The sequence below is a fragment of the Magnolia sinica genome, chromosome 11 (genome assembly GCF_029962835.1).
Source record: "Magnolia sinica isolate HGM2019 chromosome 11, MsV1, whole genome shotgun sequence".
Taxonomy (NCBI): Eukaryota; Viridiplantae; Streptophyta; class Magnoliopsida; order Magnoliales; family Magnoliaceae; genus Magnolia; species Magnolia sinica.
This window is the reverse complement of record NC_080583.1, coordinates 71,877,535-71,902,803: the sequence shown is the minus strand read 5'-3', so window position 1 is coordinate 71,902,803 and position 25,269 is coordinate 71,877,535. Positions and strand designations below refer to the sequence as shown.

Genomic DNA, 25,269 nt, shown 5'->3' with positions numbered 1-25,269 from the left:
TGCATGTGGGGGCCACCTTTTGCTTATTCAAAGCATGTGTTGTGAGCCCATTGTAGATGAGAGATGCCCAAAAAAAATCCCCAATCAGATGATCCTAACTATCAGATTGAGTCCTGTTAAATGCAGATCATTGATTGTAGTTGTCCATTTTCATCTGATGGCTAGGATCACCTAATAGAGGAGATAGAAGCTCATTTGTTGTAGTTTCCCATTTTCATCTGACCATTAAGATCATTTGATAAGGGAGATAGAAGCATGGCAGATCTAATGATGCATTCTAACTATGGCAGAACAAGTACAAATAAAGTATTGGTAGTGGTAATGAATCAACAACGATATTTGCGAGGGACAAAATCAAATCTGTTGCAAATGGGAATAAGATAGTAACCATGATTGCGTCTCTGTAAGAAGAAAAGTTACGTCATCCTTGAAAAATCTCCCACCTTGAGTACCCATTCCAGTCCCTGCAAGCCTCAATGCAAGAATAGATCTGGAATCCGGCCGCCATTTGAACTCTTTCAGCATAGAAAACAAACTTGCAAGGGGAGGAGTGACTTCACCATCATTTATATTGCTACAAGAGACTACTCCGAGCCTTTGAATCTCCTCCCAAGAAAGAATTACAGACTCCAGACCTTCTGTCGTCAATAACGAGTATCCTTCCAAGGATAGATATTTAAAACCCTGTAAATACTTGCAATGCCAAACATCTGATTGCCCAATCCTCAGTAATCATAAAATCCAATCTCTCTAACACCCCCACAGACTAGAAATAGTGCCATCATGCTCTGCTTGTCTCGCAGCTAGCACTATTGCAGCTACAATCGCTCCAACGAAAGGCACAACCCCAGATGCTTGATGGGCCCAGGATCTGAATCAATCCTCTTACACCCCTGCAGCCTCAACGTCTTCGAATTCCCACAAAATGGCAGTGCATCAATCTTCCCTCCATCCATCCTATGATCACAGAGCGTCAACTCCTCCAGCATGGGGCAACACTTCTCGATCGCACTGATTCCATCATAGCTCCCTTCTCACCTGCTCACCTCTAACTTCACCAGCCGTCTACACCCACGGCCAAGATTGTCAGCCCGATGTCAATGACAAGTGAATTGGGCTGTAGAAAAATGAAAAAAATAAATAAATAAATAAACAAAAACAAAAAAGGTAGAAAACAGAATTATCTCCATCTGTTACCTAATATGGCAATTGGTGGTGGTTGTGATACTCGAAAAAATAATGGGATCTTCCTAGAGAAGCTTTAGAGAGTGACTTGAGGCATGCAATTACGTGAAGGAGGAGAGATTTTAGGGTTTTCGTCATGAGATAGGAAGGGAAGGAGGGAGGGAGGGAGGAGATTGCGTGAAGGAGGAGAGATTTTAGGGTTTTTTGGGCGTGGTTTTTGGGCCCGAGCTTTATTTTGGGCTTAGATTGGGTAATACCCCCCAGGACGAACGCGGATTGTGTTCTACCTCCGCCCGTCTCTAGCTGAGAACGGGCAGGAGCTTTGAGTATGATGTATGGGTCTTATCAACACCATCCATCCATTGTTTCATTTCATTTTAGGATACAAGCCCAAAAAATGAGGTAGATCGAAGGATCTAGTGGACCAGACCACAGGATGCAACGATGATAATGATTCTCACCATTGCAACTTTTGTAGGGCCATCATGATGTTTATTTTCCATCCAACCTATTCATAAAGTAACACCTGGATGAAGAGAAAAAACAAATATCAGCTCCATCCAAAACTTCGGTGGCCCTTAAGAAGTTTTCAACAGTAAGAGTTTAATCCCCTTTCTGTAGTCCACAAATGTCTTGCATCTGCCTCATTTTTGGTCTTATATCCTAAAATAATAGGAAAAGACGGATGGACAGTGCGGCTAAGACCTATACATCATGGTGGCCATACAAAGCTCCAGCTCGTTCCCAACTGGAGACGGTGGGGGTAAGTTGCAATCCGCATCCCACCAAGCTAGCTAGAGACGGACGGTCCTCTCAGCGGCTCCATGGGGCACCATGATGTATGTGGTCTATCCATGCCGTCCATTCATTTTGAAAGGTAGCGTCAGGGCATGAACCCAAAAAGGAGACAAATCGAAGGCCAAAGTGAACCACACTATTATTAATGATAAGTATTCAATCCCCACTGTTTCCTATGGTGTGGTTCACCTGAGATTTGGATCTGCCTGATATTTTAGACCACATCCTAAAATGGGCTGGAAAAATAAATGGACGGCATGGATATACATTAAATCATCAAGGTAAGCCCCAAGGTAAGGGTAATACCCAAAAGGATTATTAAACTTTCAATTTTAGTGATGGTTTAGTATGTTTCACGACTGTCGGCTTTGATCAATTTTTTGGTAGTGTGAGTGTTGGGCATCGCATCGACGAGTGCCAACTTTGATTTAAAAAATTGCGCTGCCAGCACCGGCTTTTCTCAAAGCCAGCAGGCACTCCACTAAAGGCGCGATTTTTGCGATGGCTCGGCTTGTTCGCTCGTTGGTTCGATTTCCCCGAGTCTGTGACTCAGCACTCCATCCTAGGCTCGGTTTGCCCAACCCTAGCATTGATGCCAAATCTCAAGCTCGAAGCAACCGAACCATAACACACAACCTTATGTGTCCTTGCCTCAAACATCTATAGAAAGGACCTTGCCCTCACAACTAAAGAGAATGGAGGAGTCCCCAAGGAATCTGGAGGGAGAACCTAACAACAGAGAGCTCCTAGAGCCTGAAGAGAGTTATGTTTCTAAGATTTTTAGATGGAGACAGAGACTCTGAGTCTATGTTCCTTCGATCTCTCCTAATCTTTTAGTGTATTTTATTCTATTTCAATTTCAAAGCCAACCTTTTATTCTCGATCTATCGTTTTCCAGTCTCACTACTTTGAACACTGGAGGTATTAGGCTCTACTCTGACATCACATAAAATATGCTTTGGAGTTGCCTCTCTTGAGGATCTCCTATATCAGAATACATAACTTAAAGGAGTAATCGAATACTGTCTTCTTTTTCTTTTCCGCACTTATATTAAAAAGCCTTTTCTTCTAATATTTCCATTTCAATTTTAGTTTATCATATATAGCTAGATATCTAAAGTTTAGTATTTTTATTGGAAGTTACTAGAATCTCCTCAGAAAGCGTACAACCTAGAAAAATAGAGACCGTGGTTTACACAGGCAGTAAAAGGATGCAGCTAACCTCTTCCTTTTTTGTAACCGAGGCCCTTACCCAGAATCCATAATGTAGATCCAACCGGCACTAGAGAATTCTTTGATTTTCCCAATCTCTAAGGCAATTAATCCATGAATTTTAGCCCACCATAGATTCTAAAGCATCTTCTTTAGCTAGTGGCGCTCCAAAAAAGTGCTTAGTCGAGTCATTCTATTAATTTGTGAAAAGATAAGGTACAACCCAAAACCATACCGTGTTATTGCAAACCAAATGCACACCCCCAGGCTTAGCATTTGAGGATACGAGCATGTTGTATGAGGGATTAAAATGATATAAGTATAATTATTAGCTTCTCTTCTCAACCCCTCTACGAGGTTCGGGTATGGAGGTCTTAGCTATGGGTTTTAGTAGATCTGGATAGACTTTGGATTTGGGCCTTCATACGCTACTGACCATATTAACCAAGCACCTAAAAATCATTAACCTATTTCTCAATCCCTCCGCGAGGTTCAGATATGGAGATCTTAGTTATGGGTTTTATTGGATTTGGATAGACTTCATTTATGGGCCTTCATATGCTATGACATGTATCATCTAAGCATACAATATTTCTATATCTATCACCACACACACACATAATATATATATATATATATATATATATATATATATATTGTCACGCCCCAAAAATTGGCACCCGAGTACAGTGACTCCAATCTTGAGCTCCCGGGTGTGAACCTATCAAAAATGCATGTGGGTTACTTCTCACATGCACGCGCAGTCCAATTAACATTCACTTATAATCAGTAGTAAAAGTAACTTTAAATAAATGGCATCAAAAGTTAAGCAAAGATAATTAAACCCAGAAATATATAACAAATGTTTAAAATATATTATTCCAAAAGTGGTGTCCACCCAAATGAGAACTACAGAAGCCACAATAAACATGTTTTTTTTAAAAAAAAAAAAAAAAGATATAAAAGTATTCTGTTTTCTCCCAGTGCTCTAAAATATCGCGGCGATGGTATAAATCGGTCTATGCCTGCATGTCTAAGACATTGGTGATACTTACATCAATAATATTGTATGGATAGTGTTTTAAAACAATATCACAGGTGGAAGTGAGTAGCTAACTCAGTGGTACCATTATTTAAGTTAAACATGTTATCAACAGAATCAAATGAGGGTAATGATAATATAACGAAATGAATAATTTCCTATCTAGTTTTTTTAGGTGCATGAATATTATACTATGATGATAGATGATCCTCACAATCTAACACTCTCCCTTAAAAATGACTTTAACGCATATTTCACAGAATGTCGACACTCCCTCATTAAGTGACTCCAACACCTTTCGTAAACTACCTAATGCAATAATGTCATGATATGCATGATTAGCCTAGCAATTATTAATCATAGTTCATACAACATATGAGAGATGTCATGATACAACTATTATATCACTAGTCTCTACTCGAATCACGAGGATTTATGTGGCCATAATGACTACTTACATGTATCCTTTGATCCATTTTAGGGTTCATTGTTCACAACCCCAAGTGTAGGGTCACGATGTAGTAATAATCTCGATGAGACCGAGGTCAAATCCACAGGGACTAATCTTGTGTATATTCTGAAATTAACTAGAACTAAAACTAAAAGAAGATGTGAATCTAATTCTAGAGTAATTGAAAGAGTATTTGTAATTAAAGCAATTAAAACTTAAGAATTCAAAGGTGGGAACTAGGGTTTCCAAGGATCCACTTGTAGAGATCAAGGAGCCCTCTTACTTGATTCAAGTCACACGATTGGAATTGGAGTCCTATCCTATCCAATTGGAAGATATATAATTAAGATTAATCTAAACTTTCCTTGACCTAATTCTCAATGGAAGAGAATTGTGATAATTGGAAGAGATTTCATCACCAAACCATGCCCATGGGACGATGGCTAACAACAGGATTTTCTAATCCCACAATCTCAAAATCAGGAAAATAAGATACTCAAAGCTATTGCAGATCTACTGTAATTTGAGTCATAATAAACCATTAAGAATTGAAAGTATTCCTTTAAAATCAAACTTAGAATCAAAGAAGGTTCAACATAAATATGAATCAAAGTAAAAACAACATCCCATCACGCTACAAGCTTCACCTCTTAGCCCTAGCTAAGAGGTTTAACCAACCATAAACATGATTGAACTAAAGTCTCTTAAGAAAAGCATAAAAATAAGTTAAAGAAGAAGAAGAAGAAGAATTCTCGGACGGCGGCTCCACCCTTTTACTCCACTCCTCAAACCCTTTTACTCCACCCTAGGAATATCCTAAGGACTCTTATTTATAGTTGTGCAACTCCAACTTTTGCACCGAGTTGGAAAAATTTGGAAAGCGCCTCAAATTTATGCAATTTGTGCAAAATCTACGTAACCCTCGACTGGTCGAGGGTTACCTTCGACTAGTCGAGTACCACCTTTGACTGGTCGAAGATCGCGCTAATTTAGAATCTGATGTTGCTGGAGTTCGAGTCGAAGTTTCCTCGACTAGTCATGTCACGCCCCAAACTCGGAGACCAGGCTCACAAAATTTTTGATCGCTGAATTCGGCGCCGACAACATCTGTAATACCCCATTCTCGGCTCCCATTGCCCATTCACTAGGTACCGATCCTGGGATGCTATGAGGAGAATTTTCAACATCAGTTTGATTTGTAATAAGTATAACCAAAGGCATAACCCACAAACAACAACCAAAAACTCCATCACATTTCTACTATGTTCAAAATTTACAAGTACAAAGTACATAAAGGGAAATAAATGATGATAGATAAAAGCTCCAAAATGATCTTCCACATGCTCAAGCCTCAGCGCTACTGCGATCCAACGTCACTTGCACACAACGGTCGTGCATAGGCTTATGGAAAGCTTAAAGGGTGGTGAAAATGTGTGCGCAAGGTAGTAATACAATTATACAGTATCAGAGTAATGCAGAAAATGCTGATGAATCCATAAATACCATTAATTGTACTAACGCTATGCGATGCAAGGCATGAATGATGTCGTCCATACCAAGGCCATGCAATACAAGATGCAACTCAAGTATACAAATCTTCATCTGAGTCTACATATCAATACAGTTCAACTCTGGACTATAACTGGGGTCTAGTACACTCCAACCAGATTACCGCCCCATCGCGCGCAATAAGGTGAGTGGAAGAGACCTCACTATCCACCTACCAATATTGGGCTCGGCTCGTTGATAACAGATCAATTCCTCGAGCTAGTCAGACTCAGCCTAGCTTTGCCTCCTCTTCTCGGGCGGGTAAGGCCGCACCCCCTTCCAACCTACCACGACATAGTAGAAAGCGCGACCTTCTGGTAATCAGCACTCGGTGCTCATGCACCCACTTGGTCTAGACGTTGGAGCAACCTCCTGGTACCATAAGGGTTTAGGGATTTTCACCCAAAGATATCTATAGTACTCCATGTAGAACAAGATTTTTGGTATCCAATCTGCCAACCACGATACTCCTGTGGAGGCTACGGCCCTGATGTCACTAGGGTGTAAAGAAACCATGTCATACAATGCAAGATGCATGAATCACACAATTCAATTACAATTCAGTCATACAACAAACATGTGCACTACCGCGCACTCGTGCGGGCAACTTTCCTTACCAGGGAGTCCATAACAATCTGTCCAATAGCATGTGCTATGATCAATCACTCATTTCATCACAAGCATGCAAATGATGCGTATGGACATGTATCATGATACTATGTTGTGATATACTCATAATCGGAAATCAAAAATCGAAATCGATAGTCACATACGGCGAATGGGACCCACTTATTTGGGTTAACCCACACAGAGAATGGGCCTAACAAGGCCTAAGGGAAGGTCACAATGAGGACATCTAACCATTATTGCCCATCAATGTGGACATCTAACCAACATTACTCCCAAGGAGTGGCCTACATAAGAAATTCATACACAATATAACGGCCACACATAAATCACATTGGGCCTCGCTCATAGGCCTCACATACATCTCATCGGGCCGATTGAGTGGGCCGATCAAATGGGCCGATTCGAATGGGCTGATTCAAATCGGCCCAATCGAATGGGCCGATTCAAGTGGGCCAATCAATGGGCCGAATCAAATGGGCCAATTCGAATGGGCCGAATCAATGGGCCGAATGTATATCAAATCAGGCCCACCCTTATGTATTTTGAGATCCGACCTACTTATAAGTTAGCATAGAGATAATTGAAGTGAAAACCAAATATCAGCTTGGGTGGGAACAACTGTAGCTCCTAAGAAGTTTTAAACAGTGGATGTCACTGTACCCCATTATTATTGCAAATGGTGGGGTTCACTTGAACTTTAGATCTCACTCATTTATCCCATGCCATAAAATGATCTCACAAATGGTTGGACGGTTTGGATACAACACATGCGTCATGGTGGGTCCCACCATCCAAACAATGGACGGTGCAGATAAGGCACATACATCATTAGGGCCCGCACCACATGGATGAAACACATACATCTGGAGTGGGTCCCACCGTCAAAACAACCGTGATGTGCACATACATCATGTGGGACCTACAAAAGGTGCTGACGTTCAAAGGAGTTGCTGCACGTGTAGCTTTATGCATTAAAGGGGGAGGTGGGTCCCACATAGGGCCCACCACAACATTCAAGATATAACTTTAATATAATATATAATATATTATATTATATATTAATATAATATAATATAGTATATTAATATTATATTTAATATCCCAACCCGTCCAAGCCCTAGACGGCCTGGACATACATACATCTCACGTGGGTGGGTCCCATGTAAGGCCCACCATCTTATATGTGTGTGTGTGTGTGTATTATAATATAAAATACATAATATATATGAAATATGCTGACGTCCAGGCCCTTGGACGGCCTGGACAGTCACATACATCAAGGAGGGCCCCACACGTAGGGTGGGTCCCACCGTCCAAGGACGGTGGACACCACACATACATGATGGTGTGGCCCACCCCAATGGATGGACGGCGTGGATGGGTCCCGTAGACCCTGCTGACGTTCACACCTCACTGCTAGCCACTCCTAGTAGGGAATCAATGCCAAGACGTCAGCGTTGAAATGAGCTATCTTTCACTCAGTCTACCACTAGAGCTATGGATCTGGGTGGGAATCAACGTAGCAAGGAGGCCCCACACGGACGTGGGTCCCACCGTCAGGGGCAGTGGACGGTTTGGATACAACACATACACTATGGTGTGACCCATTGAAGGGATGGAGGACGTGGATGGGTTCCATGAACCCCACAGTCAGCCCACACTACACTGTTTAGCACACCCACCGTCAGTCCACACTTCACTGTTAGGACACCCCACGTCAGTCCATACTTCACTGTTAGTGCACATCCAGCGTCCGGTGTGCATACAGCACAAGCATTATGGTGGGTCCCACATGGACGTGGCCCACCTGATTGGATCACTCTAAAATTTGTGTTTTTCCTACATCCAAGCTCACCCAAAGATGGTCAACAAGGTGGGCCTTATAGATGGGACAACGTGGACCATACATCACAGTGGGGTCCACAATACATGAGAAAGAGAGAGAGAGAGAGAGAGAGAGAGAGAGAGAGATCGGCGAGGATGGAGGGGCCCCGCCACTATGGGGCCCTCTTTGATACAAAGCCTACATCAAGGTGGGTCCCACCATAAGTGGGCCCTTACATCACAAAAGAATAAAGAAATGGAGATCCAAGATCACCCACCATTTCCTTCTTGCTCCCTAGGCTTCCTTTGCTCCTTAGCTTCGATTCCCATAGAAGATGATGGAGTTTTGATGGTCGAGATGGGAGATGAGAGGGTAGGAAGTGGGCCACATACAAAACTCTCTCATGGAGATTTGGGAAGCATGGACGTGTGATGTTTTGGTTGCTTGGAAATGAGCTTTGAGAAATCAGAGAGATGGTTGTAAAGAGAGAGAGAGATATGTGATGGATGTGGTGAGTGATGGGTGAGGTGAGAGATTTGTTGACTTTAGGGTAGATTGTGTAAGAAGGGGTATGTGCTTGTGTAAGAACTTTTGACTTTAGGGGTTGCTTAGGAATGGGTGTGAGGTGATGGTGTACTTGACATGTACTTGACCCTTGATGGGATTGATTGATTGAGGATGTGACATTCGGTAGAGATTCTCTTAGGTTTTGCAACGCGCGGTGTTTTCTTTGAACTAAACGTGGGCCCACATCTCCTGGCCTAGGTATCGCCTCGGCGCGTGAGACGCAGCATTCGTTGCCGCGGTCGTTAGGATACAAGTCATGGTTGAGCAAACTCTGGTTTGCAGGACTCGGCTTAAGATCGCGCGCAAACGCCGGATAAAGGTCGAAGATTGACGGAATTCGACCGGTAAGATCGTGGAAGCCTATAGAACAATACAGTCTAGGATACGGGTCTTACAAGTTGAGCAGGTGCTTAGACCAGTCAAACTTAGATGAGTCGAAGCAGAGCTTGGACTAGTCGAAGATCATGCAAATTCACTTCAAATCTTTGATTCTCTTCATTCCTCACTTGGTTTCCTTGGATCTTTGGCATGTGAATTCTTCATTCTTGGTCTTCTAATATCCAACCTTTAGCTTGGTGATTCTTAAGCATTAAATCCATGCTTTTAACATTTTTTTCAATCCAAGCTTTCAAATTCACCTTGCAACACAAACATGTATAAAATATAACATTAAACAGTATCATGTTCATCAAACCAAGATATAAATAGGAAATAATGTGAAATATTTAACCCTCAATACAATCCCCAACCAGCATTTTGCTAGTCCCGAGCAAAGTATGAGAAAAATATTTCGAGAACCATTGTATAATTTCCATAAGCTTAAGAGGTTTAAAAAATAATCCAGATAATAGAGTTTCAAAATACATCAATGTTAAGCATTATTCTCTCCTAAACTCTAGCATTCAGTAAACTTCATAATCAAGTTCAAAGCATTAATCCTCCAATTAGAACTACTCTAAACATTGAGTTCCATGGGTACATAAAAAAGTCTAGACTTATCACAATCAAAGGTTCAATTCTTCATTTTCATGATAACATTAATCATCAAAAGAGCATTCAAGACAACTAAAACCTAAAACAAAACTTGCCTTTCAACTTTTGATTTTTCCATCAATGGCTTTCACGCTATGTTCAATCTTTTTAAAGATCTTTAAGAGGTGTCCTTTTTCGACGACAACTGTTTTTTTAGCTAGGCATTATATTTTTTTTTCTTTCTTTTCAACTCTTTTCATTGAACATGATGAAAAAATTCCTTAGGTTGGTTTCTTTCATGCTTAATAATCACCAAGTTAACAATTCAATGTTAATTGAAGCTTTAATGTGATGGCTAGATGTGACATGTGAACGCATGACTCGATCATTGTTTAAAATTTCTACTCATGGATTAATAATTCGAACTTAACTTTGAAATCTCCAAGTAACTAAATCCAAGAGACATAAATCATCAACATTAAGCATCTTATAATTCTAATTTTTAAAATTTTTGCATTTTTTCGCAATTTTTGCTTAAGGACTAAGAAAATAACTGATTAGTTTACCTAATCCCCCATCCCCAACCTGAAATCTACATTGTCCTCAATGTAAAAGAAATAAGCATGTAATGTAAAAGAGACAATGAAAAGAAAAGGGAAGTGGTGGAAAGATAATACCTTAAGAAAGAAGTTTGAGGCTTTTCCAATGATCTCAGTGTGAAGATGGGTTAGCACAAAAGACTTAAACAGATGATAAGAAAATTATCCTAAAACAATGGAAAGCAAACTATCTTAAAACGACGGAAAGCAAACTATCCTAAACAGCAAAAAACAGTAAACCTAATTACACCTTCGTCAGACAAGAGGTCAATCCTAGTAAACAGGATCGTTCAGAGGTATGGACATGTCCTCTGAATCAAATTTTTCAACAAATAGCTTTAAACGATGTCCATTCACTTTGAAGTCATTGCCATTGTTTGGATTCCGAATCTCGACAGCCCCATGAGGATAGACATTAGTAACAGTGAAAGGGCTAGTCCAAAGGGATCAGAGTTTTTCTGGAAAGAGATGTAACCGAGAATTGTACAAAAGGACCTTATGACCTGGTGTGAATGATTTTCTGAGAATGTGTTGGTCATGAAACCCCTTCATTCTGTCCTTATAAATTCTTGAATTCTCGTATGTGTCATTCCTGATTTCTTCGAGTTCATTCAACTGGAGTTTGTGCAGCGAGCCAGCATTGTCTAAATTGAAGTTTAGATTTTTGATCGCCCAGTAGGCCCTATGTTCCAACTCCAAAAGTAAGTGGCAAGCCTTCCCATAGACAATCTTAAAGGGAGACATTCCAATAGGAGTTTTAAATGCAGTATGATAAGCCCATAAAGCATTGGTCAATCGGATTGACCAATTCTTTTGATCAGGGTTAACTGTTTTCTTCAAAATGTGTTTAATCTCCTTATTAGAAATCTTAGCTTGCCCACTTGTTTGTGGGTGGTGTAGAGTGCTCACCTTGTGAGAGATGCCATATTTCTTCATTAAGTTCGCGAATGGCCTATTACAAAAATGTGAGCCCCCATCACTAATGATGGCTTGAGGCATTCCAAACTAGGAAATGATGTTTTCTTTTAAGAACTTAATAATCGTTTGATGGTCATTGTTCCAGCATGGAATCGCTTCGATCCATTTAGTGACATAGTCTACTACTAGTAAAATATATAAATTTTCACTGGATTGGGGAAATGGTCTCATGAAATCGATGACCCAACAATTAAATGCTTCAATTATCAGAATGGGGTTCAAATGTATCATATTCTGATGGGACAATGCTCCCAATTTCTGACAACGCTCACAAGCTTTGTAAAACTCATGAGCGTCCTTGAACATAGTAGGCCAGTAAAAGCCACATTGTAAAATTTTGGCCATGGTCTTTTTAGCAGAAAAGTGACCACCACAAGCCTGAGAGTAACAAAACGAGATGACAGTTTGGTGTTCATTGTCTGGCATGCATCTCCATAAGATTTAGTTTGGACAATATTTAAACAAGTACAGATCATCCTAGAAGAACTTACGAACCTCGGCAAAGAATTGTTTTTTTTAATCTTGCGTAGTCCAATATGTCAGCGTGAAACCTGTAGTAAGATAATTAGCAATATCAGCAAACCAAGGTGAATGGGTGTAACATCCCAAGTTTTCACGGCCAGAGTTTGTACTCGTGCCCAAGAGAATCGGGTGTTGATAATGTAAAACTTGGATGTTATGGAGATCATGTCTCACCATCGTACTAGGTCACATCCAAATACATTCAAGAAGGTAACATTCTGAAGAATAAAGTTAACTAAATCCATTATTCTATAATCAAATAAATAGTCAGATGCTCACACAAGGGGAGCTTATTACAAGTTCTGAGTTGTAGCGGAATTATAAAGAAATGAAGTATAAACTAATTCTTCTAGCTTATTCAGTAAAGCCTTTTGCCAGGATCTGGTCTTCTGGGTCCTTGACCTATATGTCACCTACATCATCTGAGCGGTTGGGAGAGGGTCAACGCCCTACTCATAGTGATGGTCATCCTTTAAGATAAACAAAAATTCAAGATATTCATAAAAGAAAATAAGGGTTCTGATACGTCAAGTAATCCACACTACAAGAGATATCAATGCATAAGCAATCTATATGTGATGCATGCCTAGAAAAGTATACATGGTGTATCACACCGAGCGATCACCACAATGTGGAATATAGTTATGGGTATCTGACTTGACCTGCATCCCATACTACGGATATTCATCGGCGTTCCCACGCTTAACATGGTTTTACGCAGTTGTCCTAAGACGGCTACAATACATGAACCAGGAGAATACGCTCCCAGAGATTGAAGTGACTATTTGCGACAACCAACCCTCCCCCACATAACTCAGAATTGATGTACTGCGTATAGAGAACGTCTCACGTACACCAACCAGGACACCATCAACCCGAGAAACATGGAATTACGTGTCACCCCAGGGCCGCTACCGAAAGCGTATTACGTCCACGATATTTAATCGATCGTTGGAGGAGGGATTCCCATCATAGTACTTACATCAAGAGAGAATTCCTTTGTCCATGGAAGGATAAGAATATCAAGACACCTGCTGAGCCCTTAAAGTAAAAGAGACGAGTGACAATAACCAACTCGAATAAGAGGTGAATGACGAAGGTCTAGTCGATCATGAGGAGAGTGGTTAAGGCCAACTCATGATGATTTAAAGGCAAGAGCAAGGGTTGACTCTGTAACCTCACATAAACTTAGGAAGGCCTCTTACAATGGATATCATGTAAGGAAATCTCAGAAGGCCAAAAATTGATGATATTAAATTAAAATGAAAACAGGAGGAATGTAATAAAGGTCAGGAACATAAAAGACAGGAATATATCAAACATATATAAAGACGAAATATAATGTGTCAATTTAATTTAAGAAGCTTAAATCATCACATAAATTTTGAAAGACCGTGTTTATCTTTCCTATATCGTTGTTTCTAAAGGATAAGTTATGGTTAATGAGAAGGTTGATTTCTTAGGAAGGTTTTTAAGAGCTAAGATGATAAGATTAGCCATGTAGGGAGGATTCAAAACATGTGAGGAAACAGGATCATGAGGACCGTCAATAATTAAGGAAAACCCTCACCTTAGCCCTGTCTTGGCCTAACTTGAATTGTCTACCTCTTCCTTTCTTTCTTCCACTCTTTCTTTCTTTCTTTCTTTCTTTCACTCTTTCTTTCTTTCTCTCTTTCTAGACAATGGATGGATGTCGCTCCCTCGCTGGCCGGCGTCTCTCTTCGGCAGCCACCGACTTCTCTCTCTCTCTCTCTCTCTCTCTCTCTCTCTCTCTCTCTCGTGTTTCTCTCTTTCTTCTTCATTGTTCTCTACACGATGGGGTATGGCCTCTTTTATAAGCGTGTGGGGAGCTCTAGAACCCTCCTGCGTAACTCCTATGCCGGGCGTGCCATGCTAGCAAATTACGCAAGCTGGTAAAAACGAGTGGATATGCAGCTTGCGGAACCGAGGAGACATGTACTCTAGCCTACTCGTGTAACTGTACTCAGGTGTTTTCTCAAAAAGGGATGACATCCCTACGGTCATTTCTGGTTGCCCATTCAGATGGATGGTGTGGATGGTTCAAATCTCCATTCTTGGTGGCCCACAACTTCCCACAACAGACATTGTCTTTATGAAGACATCTAAGTATTGCCTCACCATATCAGAAAAAATACTCAGCATACGTCGCTGAAAAGTGGCGGGGGCATTACATAGTCTGAATGGCATCCTTCAGTAAGCAAATGTGTTTGAAGGACATGTGAATGTTGTCTTTTCCTGATCTTCAAGGGCTATCTTGATCTGATTGTAACTCGAATATCCGTCAAGGAAACAATAATAGGAATGACCCGCTAGCCTTTTCAAAATTTAATTGATGAAGGGCAATGAAAAGTGGTCCTTTCTTGTGACGATATTCAATCACTACCAAAAAATCAAGCAAAGGGTGCAGACTTTGAAAGTTTTCGGTTACGGATTTAATCCTTGCCTAAAACCTAATTGATCTGTACCTAAAGCCTACCTTCTCATCATAGCCGTATTAGATATTGATGGTGTTTAAGGGGCTCCATGGGGCCCATTGAAATATATGTATTTGATCTAAGCCATCCATAAATTTTGATATATAATTTTAGTGGATTGGGCCAAAAGTTATGTAGATTAAAGGTCTAAGTGGACCACACAGTAAGAAATAATAAAAATTAAATATTTATCATTAATATGTTTTGTGGTCTTCTTATAGCTTCGATCTAACTCATTTTTTTGCATCAACCCTTAAAATAATATTTTAAATTTAATGGACAGAGTGGATAAATAACATACATCATGGTGGGCCACACGGTCATAAAATCCATGGTCCTAATGAGCCGTCCGTCACGCGCCCCTCCCTAAATTTCATTCCGCCATTTTCTCCCACCCGCGTACCTCCCATAACGAGGGTTTTTGCGTCCGCTCCCTCTCTCCATCTCCCAGGCTCCCTCTCTCTCTCTCTCTCTCTCTCTCTCACTTAGCCTCTCCCTCGCCATCTCTTGATCTCCCGCTCTCCCTCACCCTCTCCCCGTCTCTCGGTCGGATTCCCCTCTGTTTCCCAACCTCTTTCTCTCTCTCTCTCTCTCTCTCTCTATATATATATATATATATATTCGAAATCAGTTGCGGTCAGATGTGCCATTAAAATCTTTGTTTCTGTATGTTGTAATATCACTTGCCCAACATATATATCTTGCACGAGAAATCTATGTGCATGTTCATCAATTAGAGGTAGAAATCAGCCTTCTAAGGTGAGATAAGAATGTTCTAATGCTGGTAATGGTGAAGCTGAGCCACCAGCAACAGAACACCAGAACCCATCTCCAAGCCATGGAAGAGAGGCTATTGATTTTGGAACCAGAAATAATCTTCTATTGTATAGTGTTGTGGTTATTTTACTTCTATGATTTCGGTTTTGCAATGCTGGGAAGCTGGAAACTTCATCTAGATTTCTTGGCTTTTGGCAAAATATCCTGAAACTTCCTTTTCTGTAATGTTGTTGGGTTTCTTAGTTGCTTTTCTTTATTGCTAGAATGGTAGAAACTTTAACTAGGTTTTTCTTTTCCTTTTCTTTTGATTTTGCGCAGTTGATTCTGAAATGGCGTTTGGTTGTTTTCTTTCTTTGAATTTGGTTCTACATTGCTAGAAAATTGAAACTTTCATTTGAGGGATTTTTGGATTTTAGCAGGATGTTAAAATTATACTTGGTACCCTTACATTGAAAGAGCATGTGCGGGAACCAAGCATCTGACTTCCTCTAAATGTGTTATATTGCTATGCTATAGAAATTTATCCAATGTCACAAAGTTCTTTTTCTCATAAATTCCAAAACCTTTAGAACTGGTTATATTGATAGCATCAAGGGATGTTGTTTCTCCAAGTTTATATCGACCTAAACTGAGTTGAGATGTTCAGCAGTTGAACTATCGGTTGGAGAATGCTAAATGGTTTTTTTAATAAAATAAATACTGAAATTAAAAATAAACTTAAAATACATACATAGGTATATGGTGGATTCAGGTATCTGACCATATTTCTAATAAGATTTGAAGCATTGCACCCACATATAGACCTGATTAGATTAGACCAACATCTGTGAACAGATTTAAAGATTTTTATTACCCAAAATTGACAGGAATCTGATCCAACTGAGTAAGATCTGGATTCTTAATCAAACCCAAAATCTAGACCCAATCCGATGAAACCGTATGTTAGGTATCTGTGGATCCGGGTACCATTTCCCTAGACATCTTGTGTGCAAAAGCATCAGCTGATGCATTCGAATAAAATATTGAAATTGATTCAATCAAATCCATTGGGAAGAAAAATCAGGGGAGAGTCTCATTTGTACAACTCTTATTTCCTGAGAGCATTCATTCTGTCCCTAAGGTAATACAGCTTTGCCTTCCTGACTTCCTTCTTGTCCAGCACTTTGAATTCCTTTATGTTGGGAGAGTATAAAGGGAAAAGAGATTCCACTTCAACACTTTCTACCAGCCTCCGTAATCTAAATGTTGTATTCAGACCAAAATTGTGCCTTGCTATAACAATGCCTTTCAGAATCGAAACTCGACGCTTATTCTCGGGCACTTCCACTTTAAGTTGGACAGTATAACTGGGCTTTATGTCAGGGATCTCTCTATTTGCCTTTACTGCCTCCATTACTTCCTTATCCAAAATTTGCATTTTGTGCCTGGCTATTTTATTAGGCCTTTTGAATTTGATGGGCTGAACTGTCTCAAGGCTAACTGAAGAAGAGTCCTATGCAACAGGTTCCGCGGCATCACCCATGGTTGTTAAGAACCTGATGGGGGTAGTACACCCAAATATATTGGGTCGAAATAGCTCTTGTCCAGGGCTTTTGTAGATGTTATTTAATTTGTTTTTTTTTAAAATATGTACTAAATTTTGTAGTCTATATTTGAACTTATTTATAGTCTTAGGCTCCATTTAGTCATCACATTAGTATTTAGGAATACATTTTTTTTTCCAAACCAAATGGAGCTTAAGCCCTTTTTTAACTCCACCAATGCAACTTGCATTGCCGGTCCCAAGCCCGAGCAAAGGAGGGAGAAGGGCTTTAGAATGAGATTGTTAATTATGAAGGAGATCCTGAAAGTGTAGTGAGTATCTCTGGTTTTATGGTTTTACTTGTACTTTCCTATATTGATTGCTCATGCATTACAGTTATGTGCATTCTTTCAGGTGGATGTTGCATGTGAGAGGATTGGAGCTGCATATTTCAGATTTAAGCATATGTTGTTGTCATACATGCAGGTCAATTCTTCTATGTTTGGGTGTATGGCATTTGGCAAACAGCTGGAGAGAAATACATGTAAACCGATTGTTACAGTAGTTTTTCATTTCATTCCATATCTCAATCGAATTCCCATTGCCCAGTTTGACTGAATCGCTATATTCGACTAACATAGAGGAAATGAACCCCATGGAGGTATGACCATTTTAACTAAAAAAGACGACTAGCCCCGAATTCCAATTCCATTTTTACATCAGACTTATAACTACCTAAATTTCTGTTTGGGTTGCTAGTCTCTCATGATGAATGGGAAGGCTAGCAACACTTGGGTCATCCCACCATACTGAATTGAATTATTACATTTCAATGGAGTGTCAAAACACGACCTTAACCTTGCAATTAGAGTAATCTACTATCCGAAATGTTTGATGTTATACCATTTCGGTTATTAGCTGCTCAACGCAACATCTTTCTTTACAAAATGAAGGGCTTACACATATATTTCTAACTCGGGTTTATATATGTTACCTGGTCATGGTAGATGGGATCATAACTGCAGTTCAAACATTGGCATCCACAACAATTTGCGGGATCATACACTCAATCATTGGCTGTTAGCCTATGCTGATTCTCAGTGTAGCAGAGCCCACAGTACTTATGTACACCTTCATGTTTGACTTCATGAAAGATAGACCAGATTTAGGATGAAAGTTGTTTCTAGCATGTACCAGGTGGTATGCTATTTGCTTATGTTCAATGGAAAAAATAAGGATACGGAATTTCATGTTCATGATACATGCAAAATGAGTTTCCTTTCACTCCAGCTACTTGTGTCATTTGGATGGGCAGGGTATGCGTGTGGACTGCATTGTTGATGTTCTTATTTGCTATTTTGGGGGCATGCTCCATTATCAATAGGTTTACCCGCATAGCCAGCGAACTGTTTGGTCAACTTATCGCTATGCTCTTCATGCAACAGGCTATCAAAGTAAGGATTTTAATGCCTATTTTGGCGGGCTTCATGTATTGTGATGTATTTCAAGAAGACCCATAAACCAATTCTTTTGAATATATTGATGACTATTTTCTACCATTGATGGCATTTGGATAACTTTCAAATTCAGCTAAAACAGGATCTTCAAAATTTAATGGAAAACAAGGGAAATCACTTGTCTTAGTTGGAGATCCTTTTGTGGTTAAAATTGAATAGAATAACATTAAAACAAATCAAACGGGTTTGTTAGGTTTTTATTGTTCTTTTCCACCTTCATCATTTGGGATTTTCAATCAAGAAAATTTTAGAACATGTTAGAAAAATCTGATCTTATTGATGTATCTTATGTCAATACATTAATATGAGATGTAAGGTGTTACTCTTTTCATCAATTCGAACTTATCATTAATTCATGGATTGGTTGCTATATAGGGACTTGTGGATGAGTTTCGCATACCCCAACAAGAAAATCGAAATTCGATAAAATCCATACCTTCATGGAGGTTTGCCAACGAGATGTTTGCTTTGGTCCTGTCATTTGGACTTCTAATCACAGCATTAAGAAGCCGAAAAGCACGATCATGGCAATACGGGGCTGGTAACATAGCTACTAGATTCGTTTAGGGAGTCCCTTGATAATATACAAGAGATATGTTCGTAATTAAAGCATGTTTGGCAAGCTTAAATGGTTAAAACTCTCTTTTATATTCTACCTACAAATTTGAACTTGGGATTTAAAAAAATAAATAAATTGCAGGTTGGCTGCGAGGCTTCATTGCAGACTATGGAGTGCCCTTGATGGTTCTAGTCTGGACTGTCGTTTCTTATATACCTTCATCCAGTGTCCCAAGCAAGATCCCGAGGTAGCTTTTCAGCCCGAATCCGTGGTCTCCAGGTGCATAAGAGAACTGGACAGTCATCAAGGCATGTGTTTAAAATTGGGTCATTTCATCTATGACTGAACTGCTTGATCTGATGCTTCTTCATTGGGAATATCTTGGGAACCGTTTTTCATTCTTGAAATTGCCTGTTATGTGTATTGCAGCTGATGATAAGCACTTGAACTTGCAGGAAATGCTAGATGTGCCCATACTCTACATAGTTGGAGCTTTCATTCTAGCAACGATGATTACCATGCTTTATTATTTCGATCACAGCGTAGCATCTCAACTTGCTCAGCAAAAAGAGTCAATCTAAGAAAGCAACCTTCATTTCATTACGATTTACTACTCCTGGGGTTTATGGTATGCTAACTATATCATCATCATCATCATCATCATCATCTAAAACCCTTATCCCAACCAATTGAGATCAGGTTACATGAGTCCTATTCTACCATTCCACTCTATCAATGGCCATTATATATATATATATATATATATATATATAATATATATATATATATATATATATATATATATATATATATATATATATATATATATATATATATCACTTCCAGTAGGGAGCTAAAGGGCAACACCATATGACTAGACAAGGTTGTCCTGCCGACATATCTCTAGGAGCTAAGCATTAAAAGATAATGAGAATCACTGTTCGGTTATATTGAATTTTAATGGTTGGTTAGTTCTATTGTTTTTTATAAATGGCGACTGGTCTCTAGCTAATTATTCTATTCAAATCCTCATTTCCTCATGGCAGGTCATTTTATGTGGTCTTATTGGAATTCCTCCAGCCAATGGTGTCATCCCACAATCTCCAATGCACACGAAGAGCCTGGCTACTCGTTAAGCATCAGGTAATCCCATGAATACCATCTATGCAACTCAATGAGTCGAAGATTCATTTGTTGAGCCATCAAATGTTCTAGTTCAACATAAAACTATTAATTCTGCAGTTGCTTCGCAATCGAATGGTGGCTACAACATGTAAAAGTATGAGTAAGAACGCAAGCTTAGGACAATTGTATGGAAATATGCAAGAAGCTTATCAACTACTACAGTCCATGCCACTTGGATTTTTTGCTTCTTTTACCAATAGATTTTCTTTTGGCAACATGTATCCAATTACCAGTGTAGTATCTAACATGCATATGAATTTTTGGCTAGAAAAATTTTCTTCCTGCAACTTTGCACACTGAGTAATCAACCTCAGTCCAAGCTCTCCAGTTAGACAGCAATGTAGCAGTTTGTCCTCCATGCTTGTAAGTTTTACCATTTTCAAGGAAGATTCAAAAACTAAGCATTCATAGATAAAATGAGCATTCCTAAAACATTTGTGTAACATCTATGTAGTCTCTGTATGGCATCTAATTAACCTATCCAATAGGATTGCCTTATCAGAATTTGACTTTTCATCTTTTGATGATTTTTCAATTGGGTTGGGATGGAAATGAAATAAAGATGCTATCCGTCTTTCCAGATGAAAAGCACTGACAAATGAATGGTATTTCCCATTCACTGCAAGGTCAAGAAAGCCATGAATATCATACATTTCCTCGAATGAAAAGATTTAGTACAAGACATTCTAAAACCTGATTTGCTTTGAAAGTTTATAACTTGTATATTTTGGGCAAGGTATGATAGTTGATACACTAGCAATTATAAACTGTACATTTGAGCCCTGCTAGTATTCAATTGGGAAAAAAGGGCACTACTAAGCAAGAACATGACAAAAATGCCGTTTTTTCAACTTGACCAAATGACCATTTCCCTATCTCAATAATTCTACATTTGTGTTGTTTTTAATGCACTTGTTGTTTCGTAAAATACAGTCATCCACATTCACTTATAACAGAAGTTCAGTAACTGAAAATCCAGAAACGACAAAGTCATTAAATTCATGTTTTTCAAGTTTGTTCTTCCTTCTTTCAGAGCATACCTAATTCCATTTATCAACAGGTGAAACATTTCAGCCTCTGTAACTAATCTGCTCCCAAGTCCTTTTCCATGGATTTTCCTTGAATAAATAGTTATGTAAGGTTTATGTGTGAGGATCATACTAAAAAATTCCTTATTGCAGTTAGATTTTTTTTTAAAAAAAAATTAAGAAATAAAAAAGAAGAAGAAGAAAATAAAAAAGGAAAGGGCATTCGATCGTCTTTCGGTACTTCTATTTGCTTTTGAATATAACAAGCCATGTTAGGTAGAATTGTCCTCACCATGTATTAATTCCTTTTCTTTTTTTTTTTTTTTTGTAATTTGGACAATTATATTATCATTCTACAAGCATGCATTGTATTTTACTATTTCTGCAGATGTTAATGTTGCAACATAAGGGAAGATGGTATTGAATGTAATAGTGTCGGACAAAAGTATTATAGAGTTTTTTACATTGAAGGAAACCAAACAACAGTTGTGGAGATAACTCGTTGGCATGTATGCTTGCAGGTAGGTGGATAGTGTCACTATTCAATCTGAGCACATGGCCACATGTGTAAAGAATGGGCCCATTTCAATTAAATGTGTACGAATATGTGAAATGCCGATCACACAGCCATACATGTAGTGAATGACTCTTTTTTAATTAAACGTGTGCAAATATGCAAAGTGTCGGGTATTGTTAGAATTGTATTCGACTCGAATTAAATTGAATACCATGCGGCCCTAGGTACTGAATCAGTTGGATTATGACCTGATATGAGAAGATTAGCTTAACTATTTAGCCACCTATTGTTAAAGCGATCAAGCATTTATGAAGGAATGGGTTAGCCTTTCCTACGCATCCTTTTTTACTATTTACCATGCTCATATTGTTCAATTGTGCAAGCTAAGGTTGAAGGCCAAAAGATTACATGGTTAACACCACATGCCCAACATCAAGTCTTGACTGATGATGTGGACTTCAATGTCATGCTAACCCCAAAATGTCACAAGCAGTCGCCTTCTGATCAAACTTCGACCTCTTAGTCTACTATCGGTGTGGATTCCATGGTTACCAAGACACTCTCTATGCTCACTTTCTTTTGATTGAATGAAGGATTGTAATTAATGCATTATTGAATGAATGATTTTAATCGACTGAATGATTGTAATTGAATGAATGAATGATCGTAATCGATTGAATGATTGTAATTGAATGAATGAATGAATGATTATGTAGGTGTTAATTGAATGAATGAATGATTATGCAGGTGGTAATTGAATGAATGAATGATTATAATATTTTTTTAATGTAGGAAATAGTTACAGATATTAGCCGTAGCTGGAAATCTGACAATCGTAGCTATTATAAAATTCGGCATATTACTACATATCCTATAATACTTTTAGCTACCAATAATATCCGTACCTGTAGATTTTTTTGGTTATAGAAATATTTGCCACGGATTATATCCGTAGCTATTTTAAGATATAGCTACGGATTAAATCCATAGCCATAGGTTTCGGACCTATTGGCTCGACACCTATGACGACGGTCGTGCTATGGACTAAAACCGTAGCCATAGGTCTATGGCTACGGATTAAATCCGTAGCCTTTACCCATTTTTCTTGTAGTGAATTTTCTGTAGTCAATGCACATTCTCCAACCAGTAGTGACTCTAGTTGGCACAAGTTCATTATCGGCATTGGCTACGATGGTGATTCTGGACTTCTTAGGAACCACCTGAGTTGGACTCACCCATTGGCTATCGAATATAGGGTATATGATACTCACATCCAATAACTTAAGAACCTCGGCCTTAACCACTTTCTTTATGTTTGGATTTAATCTACGTTGTGGTTGCCGAGAAGTCTTCACATTACCCTCAAGATGAATGCGGTGAGTACAAATCAAAGGGTTAATTCTCTTGAGGTCCACAATCGACCATCCAATGGCTCCTTTGTGCTCAATGAGAGTAGAGATGAGCATACGCTCCTGTTCTTGCTCAAGGTGGAAAGAAATCACCACCGGGTATGTCTCATCTTAACCTAAATAGACATATTTGAAATCAGAGGGTAAAGGTTTTAGGTCAAGCTTCGGTGCTTTGAGGTTAGACGGTAGAGGCACTACATCAGTTTGGGATAATTCTTCAAATTGTGGCCTCCACCGGTTAACTTCAAGTACCGGCACTGTATCGAGCATGACACCCTTCTCCCTAATTGTATCATCATCCAAATCATAAGAGTGTACCAAGCACATCTCTAGAGGGTCAGAGAATAAGGTCATCAAAGTTCTATCTTCCACGAAAGAATCTATCATGTTAATGTCGTGGGTATTGTCATCATCTTCTGCCTGTTTGCTCATATTGAAAAAGATGTTAAGCTCCAATGTCATATTTCCAAAAGATAGATTCATGACTCTATTCCTACAATTAACGATTGCATTTGATATAGCAAGGAATGGACGACTAAAGATGACAAGAATTTGAGTGCTCATGTCCACGATGGATTGAGTGTTCAGGATGATAAAATCTACTAGGTGGTAGAATTTGTCAACCTGGACTAATACATCCTCAATTATCCCTCTCGGCACACAAACTAAGCAATCGATAAGTTGTAATGTGGTCCAGGTGGATTTTAACTCACCCAGACCCAGTTGTTCATAAACAGAGTAAGGAATCAGATTTACGCTTGCTCCTAAGTCAAGTAGTGTGTGCTTACACCGTTAGTTCCCAATTACACAAGGGAGGGTTGGGCTATCGCGATCTTTGTATTTTATAGCACATCTTGCTTTAGGATGGCACTCACTTTTTCTGTCAGAAAAATTTTATTTTTGATGCTTTGCTGCCTTTTGGTCATGCATAGGTTTTTCAAAAATTTGGCTTGATGCTTTGCTGCCTTTTGGTCGTGCATAGGTTTTTCAGAAATTTGGCATATGAAGGAATTTGTTTTATATCATCCAAAAGAGGGATGTTGACCTTCACTTATTTAAGCACCTCTAGAATGTCCTGAGAGTTAGAGAGAGATTTTGGTGCAATCAACCATTCGGGGAATGGAGTAATTGGCTTGCTCAAAGGTTCCGGTTCTAATCCATGTCGAGTAATGTTAGGTATATCCTCTGTTTCTTCTTCCAGGTCCTTGGACTCTTCAGTCCTTACCAGAATAGATTTGTCAATTATTTTTCCACTTCTAAGAGTGATGATGGACTTGGCTTACTTCATATGATTTGAAGAGCATGGATCACTTATCTCGTATTGCGGTTTAAGATTGGGGAGGTTGGAAGCATCCCTTTCTCCCCACTCACTAAGTGTGATTCCATCATTTACATGGATGATACAAGTGTTCCCAAGGCTGATCTGATATCCTAAAATGCTTGTGCATTATTATAATTGAGTAGCTCTTGGTCTTGAATGTGTTTTAGAACCGGGTCCTCTTGAGGTTTCCCTTGATTTAAGAATTGGTTAGGGATTCCTTGAGGAACAGCAATTTGTCCGTTCCTCCAACTAAAGTTTGGATGATTTCTCTAACTAGGATTATCTGTATTTGAGATGGGTCCATTGAAAGGTCTTTGGTAGTTGTTCATGACATTCGATTACTCATTCAATACCTCTTGAAAAGCAGGTATCATTGGACAATTTTCAGTTGAGTGTATATTGCTAACACAAATACCGCAAACAACTTCCTTAGCCTTATCCTTCTTAAGTTCCATGGCCTCGAGTCTCCTTGTGAGATTAGCCACTTTAGCATTTGTATCATCATCCTCTTTCAACAAGTATATTCCACCCTTTTTCTTTGATTGAGTAGGCTTAAATACGGTGCTAAGTCTTGGGGAAATGTCCCATGATTGTGTGATTTCAGTGAGTT

The 25,269-nt window shown here is 39.2% G+C and overlaps 2 pseudogenes; one reads left to right on the top strand and one right to left on the bottom strand.

Annotated features, from left to right (window-relative positions):
• Window positions 1–354: 354 nt before the first annotated feature.
• Window positions 355–16,994, bottom strand: LOC131218165 (F-box protein At5g51380-like; annotated as a pseudogene).
• Window positions 16,995–17,121: 127 nt separating this feature from the next.
• On the top strand, window positions 17,122–24,186 carry LOC131218164 (probable boron transporter 2; annotated as a pseudogene).
• Window positions 24,187–25,269: the final 1,083 nt, after the last annotated feature.